Source organism: Nicotiana tabacum, chromosome 17 (genome assembly GCF_000715075.1).
Source record: "Nicotiana tabacum cultivar K326 chromosome 17, ASM71507v2, whole genome shotgun sequence".
NCBI lineage: Eukaryota > Viridiplantae > Streptophyta > Magnoliopsida > Solanales > Solanaceae > Nicotiana > Nicotiana tabacum.
Window position 1 is genome coordinate 48,222,062 of NC_134096.1, and position 7,484 is coordinate 48,229,545.

The 7,484-nt window shown below is 38.5% G+C and overlaps 1 non-coding gene across 1 annotated transcript; it reads left to right on the forward strand.

The window, feature by feature from the left end:
* The first annotated feature begins 1,518 nt into the window (after positions 1-1,518).
* Positions 1,519-1,625, forward strand: LOC142172248 (small nucleolar RNA R71). The gene has a single exon (XR_012701622.1). It is a non-coding gene; the product is annotated as a small nucleolar RNA R71 (small nucleolar RNA).
* The last annotated feature ends 5,859 nt before the right edge of the window (positions 1,626-7,484 follow it).

Sequence of the window (7,484 nt, forward strand, 5' to 3'; positions counted from 1 at the left end):
TGAGTTTTCTATCATGTATATATCTAAAATTGCTCTATCTATTGCTAAGAATGGTCTTCCCAAGATTAGGGGTATCTCCTTGTTCTCCTCCATCTTCACCACTATAAAGTCTACTGGAAAAATGAACTTATCTACCCGAACTAAGACATCTTCCACTATCCCCTCGGATATTATTGTTGTTTGGTCTACCAACTACAAAGATATTAGTGCAGACCTTATCTCTCCAAGCACATTTTCCAGTTTCTTGTAAAGAGACAAAGGCATTAAATTAATTGAGGCACCATAATCACACAAAGACTTATCAAAATTAAGAGTGCCTAACGAGCAAGGTAAAGTAAAACTCCTTGGATCTCCACACTCTTGTGTGAGTTTGTTTTGCAAGATTGTGATGCAATGATGTATGAGCTTGTCTACTGATTTCTCTTCTATCTTTCTCTTCTTTGTTAGGATCTACTTCAAGAACTTAGCATAAGTTGGCATTTGGGAGAGCACCTTTGTGAATGGAAAATTTAAATTAACTTATTTCAGCATATCCAGTAATCTCTCAAATTGCTTGTCCACCTTCTCTATATAAAGCTTTTGGGGAAAAGGTAAAGCAGGCATATGCGCGCTCTCATTAGATTCCTCCCTTCTTCAAGTTTCCTCTTTCTTCTTTTTCTTAACTCCCTTCTTGCCTTTCTTCTTCTTGTCAACTTTAATTTTCCGCTGCTCCCCACTATCTTTTTCAAGTACCACCTCTTTTTGGATAGGGTGGGCTCTTTCATTACTTGTCCACTTCTCAGAGTTACAGCATTTACCGCTTCCCTAGGGTTTCTTTCAGTATCAGCTGGCATAGTACATAGGATTCTCACAGATTAGACTGTAGTAATTTGTCCAACTTGCTTCCCCAAGTTTCGCAGCCGTGTGCCAAGTTCTTTGATAGCTGCACCATGAGCATCTAACATCTCATCTGTCTTGACAATGAAGGACTTCATCAAATCTTCTAGCCCAGGCTGATTGGATTGTTGAGGTTGAAACTGCTGCCTTTGCTGATTTTAGAAGCCTCGAGATCCTTATCCCTGGAATCTAGAGTTGTTTTTTTGCCATGCATTTGTAGTACCCCCAAGTGAACTCCATGAAACACTAGGGTGCTTCTGACCCATTGCATTGAAGTTATAATTTCCCACAACATTTACTTATTCAGTTGAGGCTTGACACTCATGTGTTGGGTATCCTCTTCCACATATATCACAAGCTGCGTGATTCTCACTTTGTATAGAAGCTAAGGTCAGCTTCCTTATCTCTTTTTCCATGACATCAAGCGGTGTGTTAGCATCAACCTGGTGAACACCATTCGCCCATCTTATTTCAGCACTTTCAGAGGGCCACTGATTTGCATCTTCAGATAATTCATCGAGAATAGTGACTATATCCTCTGGTGTCTTTTTCATCAAAGGACCTCCAGCTGCATTACTCAATGTTCTACGTAAGGCCGGTGTCAAACCATCCCAAAAATCTTGGAGTTGCATTCAGAGTTCAATTCTGCTATGTTGACACTTTCGAGCTAATTCCTTGAACCTCTCCCATGCTTCAAACACAATTTCAGTCTCTTTCTGGCACAAGTTATGGATTTCTCTTCTAAACTTTCCCGTCTTAGCTGAGGAGAAATATTTATCAAGAAATTTTCTAGTCATCTCCTCCCATGTTCTAATTGATCCCTGGGAAAACTTCTTAGTCACTGCTTTGCATTCGTCTTTGAGTGCGAAGGGGAATGCCCTTAAATATACTGCATCTTGTGAAACACCATTGTATTGGAAGGTGTTCATAATCTCCTCAAAGTCCATTAGGTATGTATTTGGATCTTTGTTTGTCTTCCCTCTGAATACACAATAATTCTGAAGAGTTTGGAGCAACCCTTGCTTCAATCCGCAGTTGTTCTCAGCCACTGGAGGTGGTCTGAGACTTTATAAACTTTGGTTGTAGACCGTTCTAACATAATCGTCAAGTGGTCTCCCAGCACCCAAAGGTTGATCCTGAATAATTTTCTGATCCCTCTCCTCTTCATAGACAAGTTGAGCATTCCGAAAAGCATCTTCCTCCGCATCTAGTGCGGCTTTTTCTCGTTGTTGGGCTGCCTCTCTTGCAGCCATATCAACATTATCATCATCTCCATCCATAATTTCTTTGGTTGATGATTGCCCAACCTTCTCTATATTCTCGGGGAAATTTATTTCCTTCCACAACTATCGCAATTGTTTCTCGATATCTAGTTCGTATGGTAGCAATTTGTTACACCGCATGTTTGTGTACGTGAAAGTACGCCATAAATAAATTGATATAAGTTCGAAAATGAGATGTCACATCCTGCATTTTCGTACGTTAAAGTTTCATCGTAAGCTAATCGACGTAAGTTCGGGAATGAGATTATTTGTAGATTATAAGCATTATGCTACTTCAAACAAGTGATGAGTAAATTCGTGAAGGTGGGAGGGTAAGCAAATAAAAAAAAATCATTTTTCGTCGAAGTTTGACATTTTGAGATAAAATACGGTCATACAAGGTACCACATGACCATAATAGAAATGTGTGCAAAGTGTGTTAAAAGTGGGTAGTATTTTAAGTAATTTGAAATAATTCCTAATTATGTGGATAATATGGTAATTATTGGACAATGGAGGAATTAACAAGTTAATTAATAATGAGTGGATGATTAATTAAAGTCGTTGGACAAAGACTAAGGCATTAACGTGGCAGCCACATACATGAGCCATTAAGTGACTCTTGAACAACTTTACAAGGTGGCAATCTTTAAAGAAATGATTGAAAGATGACTTCACAAATTCAAGATTTGCATTACTCACAAAGATATGGAATTCACAAAAAAAGCCATAAAGACTCTAACGGTTTTGCTTCAGTAGGTATCTTGCAAGGTTGTGATCAAATTCACAAAGTGATCATACAGAATTTGCTACAAAATTTCATACGAGATTCCATAAGGTAATAGCAACGGGATTTTGTGATTCTAAGGGAGTACGGTGCAATCTTCTCAAGAATATCATACGGATATTTTCCTACTCCGATCTTTCCATCACGAATTTTGTCACAGTTGTCGTGTGCTAGAAGGGTTGTCTAGAGAACCGGCTCAGGTATGTTAAGGATAAGCCCTCCCTTCATGTTGGCATGATCTCGTAATTACATATATTTGATAATGAGGCATAAAAAGAAGTTCATACTCCCAAATTTATATACATTATCCTAGTCTCATAAATTACAATATTCTCTTTATCGGGACTTCATATTTAATTGAGTATTATCTTCTTCCAATCAAGAGAGAAGAGAGCCTATATTTACAATATTAAAGTATTTTTATTACCATCTAGCAGTAATCGATGGGCAGGCCCCTATTGGACAACCTCTGATTAGATGGTAAGTTATATACCAAGCCTACTGTAGTCGAGCGCCTATGAGCGAGCCCAGTATGGCTGAGATACAAAGCCTAGTATGGTCGAACGCCTATGAGCGATCCTACTATAGCAGAGCAGTTATATATATACCGAACCTTATAAAGTCGGACAACTATTTTACTTACTATATTCAGAGAGTTGAGTCTGTATCAGTAGGTAAGCATATCTTCATATTATCTTTGACTCCCAGTTATGTTCAGTTATTATATTATCAGTTCAGCTTTCAGTATATTACCTTACATACTCGGTACATTATTTCATACTGACTTCCCTTTTTTGGTGGCACTGTATTTCATCCGTGCAGGTTCACACAGACAGATGGGTAGACCTCCTCATTAGGTGTTTCCCGAGTTCAGCTTGATCGGTAAGCTCCATGCCCTTCGTAGTTGTCGGGTTTAGAGCTTTATGTACATCTTGTATATATATGTATATATATTATGAGTAGGTCGGGACCCTATTCTGATCACAGTACATCCATCAGTAGAGGCTTGTAGACATATCATATCAGTTAGTGCAGTATGTTGGGATTGTAAGCCGTTAATGCATATTTTGTTGGTTTTCCAGTCATAGTAGTTATGGCGGCCTTGTCAGCCTAGCTTTATATTGATGTTTAGTCAGCATTCGCAATTGTCTTGCAATATGGCTCATGGCCAAAGTATGACATTATATGCTTAGAGTCCCTTAGTCGCAAGTTAGTACGCAAGGATCGGTGAGGCACCGGGTGCCGGTCTCGCTCTCGCCCCCAGGTTCGGGGTGTGACAAAAGTGGTATCAGAGCAGTTCTATCCTAGGGAGTCTACAAGTCGTGTCTAGTAGAGTCTTGTTTATGGGTGTATTGTGCACCACACTTATAAGCAGGAGGCTACATGCCATTTAGGACTATCACTCTTTCTTCTTACTCTAGATCGTGTGGTAGAGCTCAGTTGTAAGAACTTAATTTCCTAAACTCTATCTTATTCATACTATGAGGATGCCTACATCCAGAATGACAATTGGTAAGAGATTGAATGTGGCTATAGAAGAGTTGAGTCAGAGGAACTCAATTTTTCAAGATGCTTATGATGAGTAAATGTAAGGTCTTGAGTAGATCAAGTGTGTACTCAGATGTGTAAGCTTCTTGAAAAGGATCCCTAAGGCAAGAATGCGTATCCACTCTTACGGTAAAAAGGAATAAGATAATCGAAAGGTAGACACAAGTTTCAGCAAGTAAAAGAAGCAAGGTGAAGAAGGGTACGAGGTACCCAGTTAATAAAGATTAACAGTATTTACAATTCAAGCAGATAAATATAAGCATTTTGAGTTACCTTCAACAGTAACAAAGGTATGTATAATTGGCCACACCCATCTCAGTTATGCCGTATGGGAGCTAACAGAAGTAGTATAAGAGAAGGACGGATATCATGATCTCGTTGGGGTTAGAGTAACCTAGAATGGTGAATGGATTGTTTGTGTTAATTGATATTTTTGAAGGATATTGCAAATGTGCTAATAGATCTCCGTGTGAGACACCCAGATGGTGCATTCTAAAATAGTAAAGCTAGATATGAGTACTACAAAGATAGGCACTAGAAGCCTTGAAAGGATAAATATTACCTTAGTATGGCTCCCGTCCCTAGTAGGGAGAGAATGTTAGGAAATTCGAAGAACTAGTGGATGGAGCAAGGGGAGCTAAAAGCAAAAGAATGTCTTGTTGAAGTTTTCAAAACAAAGTGGTAGAAAGAAATGTTAGTAGGGGAAAAAAGAGTTAATGAAGCATTATGAGTTAGAGGTGATACACGGATGATATCAGATGATTAAAAAAATGAATGACAGTATTACAGAGTCTATAGTCAGGTGAAGGAAAAGACGAGAGGTGACATGCCTTGAGACAACAAAAAGAGTATAGGCCATAAAGTTATATCCTCATTTCGAGAAATAAGTTCATGACTCCAACGTGATTACCAAAAGGAAAAAAATTAGACCCCAGAGTAATAAGAAATCAGCATGGATTGATGAACAAGATAAACTAAACATGAACTAGGGACTGAGTAATAGTCGGCATCATGAGAATTTGAGATTGCGTCCCAGCGATAATAGAATAGACGACAGAAGAATACCCTTTAAAGGTCATTCAGGAAGACGCTTCCCTAAAGCAATAAAGGTGAGTAAAGTTAAGCTTAAGGGACTATATGTTCCAGTTACACTAAGTGTCACCCTCATGAGTCAGGAATTTCGTTATCCTTGGTATAGAAGGATTACCGCGAGGCGAGTAAGGATCATTGATGATGTGAAAATATGCCAAAGATGAGAAGGTAAAACATCTATATGTAGATCATCGTAGCACTAAATCTTAGTGCTCCCCTAAATGGGGGAATATGGAGTTATGTGGCATTAAGTCGGAATTAAGTAATTCTAGTAACTATGGAATGGTAAAGGAAGAGTGCGACAAAAATGAAAAAGGGATGAGATTGCACTTATTTAAATCCTATAGATGTGCTACGAATCCAGACTATTATGTAATCACGGCGTCAAGGAGAGGAAGTAAGGGTTCCTGCCCGAGTTGTTATTAATAAATAAGGATCCAGTGCGAGAGGTAGGTTAAGACAAAGGAAATAACCCAAGAAAGATTACGTGTAATATTGATATGAGAATGGGCCAACGAGTAGTTAGTAGTTAATTCAGGAAGAGCCTAGTTATGGATAGACAAAAGGATACAGACAAATCAATAGATTGTGCAAGATAAACATAGTAAACCCTAATATAGGGAATTCAGTCTCGCAGATATGACATCGTGAACCTTAGGAAATATTCAGATAGGAGTTGGGGTAGATAAAGACATGGAAATAAATAACTACGGATGATTATAGGCAGGGAAGAACATCAAAAATTCTGTCAAGTATACGATGTGATAAGCTTGCAGCTTTACAAGAGTCAGAGGATTCTCCCAAAGTACTACAATGAAAGACTAGCTGAGGAAATAAGGAAGAAGGCTTCAATCTAAGCACAATGACCTAAAGGGGAAATGGTCGTGTAACAATAGTCTCACTACAAAATTTTATGCACTCCAAAAAAAAGTGGCACCTACCATGGCTAATGAGAAGGGAATAAAACCAAAAGTAATATTCGAGACCATATGAGTTGCACAAAAATTTCGTCATGCGTGAGAACTCAGATAAGGTAAGTATGTACCCAACAAGGGGCAAAAAGATCAGGAAAAGCAATTGCTTACATTTGAAGAAAGCTGAGATGGAACGAAAGGAATTATTCGATTAATGATCAGCCGTAGAAGACTCCGGTATAAGTTAAAAGAAGGAATTGGGTCCAGGTCATAGACAAAGGATTGAATCATTAGAAGATTGTATCATGGTTTTCGATAGCGTCTATGAAAGGCTAATGTAATACCATGAGTCGCAGATCGAAAGATAGCTTACGCTTACATAAAGACTGATTAGAAGGAAGAGGAAACTAAAGAGTTATATCAACAAAGTAAATCGGGAGTCTGACTATTGGACCTAGAAAATTATAGAAATCGTGATTGAGGATACTGCAGAATCACTCTTAATATCAGAGGTACAAGAGAGATAGTACAACAACCATATTCTATAACGGCTCTTCGATAAATCCAGTTAGAAAAGTACCAGCCTCATAAGAAGTCAGAACGAAGCTCCCACCAGATTGTATATGCACCAGAGGTGCAAGTATTATAATATAGCTTCAAGTCATGGATGTGAATTATACCTAGGTGGAAGGGAGGTCATAAAAGAGATAGAAGATCTGAGGCGAGATTTGAAGGTAAGTAAGCTAAAGGTGAACAACGTACGAGATACTCAGATGCAGAAGGTTGTGAATAATCTATACTTCTGATAAAGGTCTAGAAGCGTTGGGATTCGGTATCTAGGAATGATAGCGGCGTCGTCAGTGACATATATTCCAGTCGATTGAGTAATGATTTCATGAATTGTACATGATTAAAATACCCACGTAAGGTGAATCACACTGGGATGCTATGAAATACAGTTATGGAAGTATAGTATCGCCCCTAGGTGGATCAGTCTAATTACTT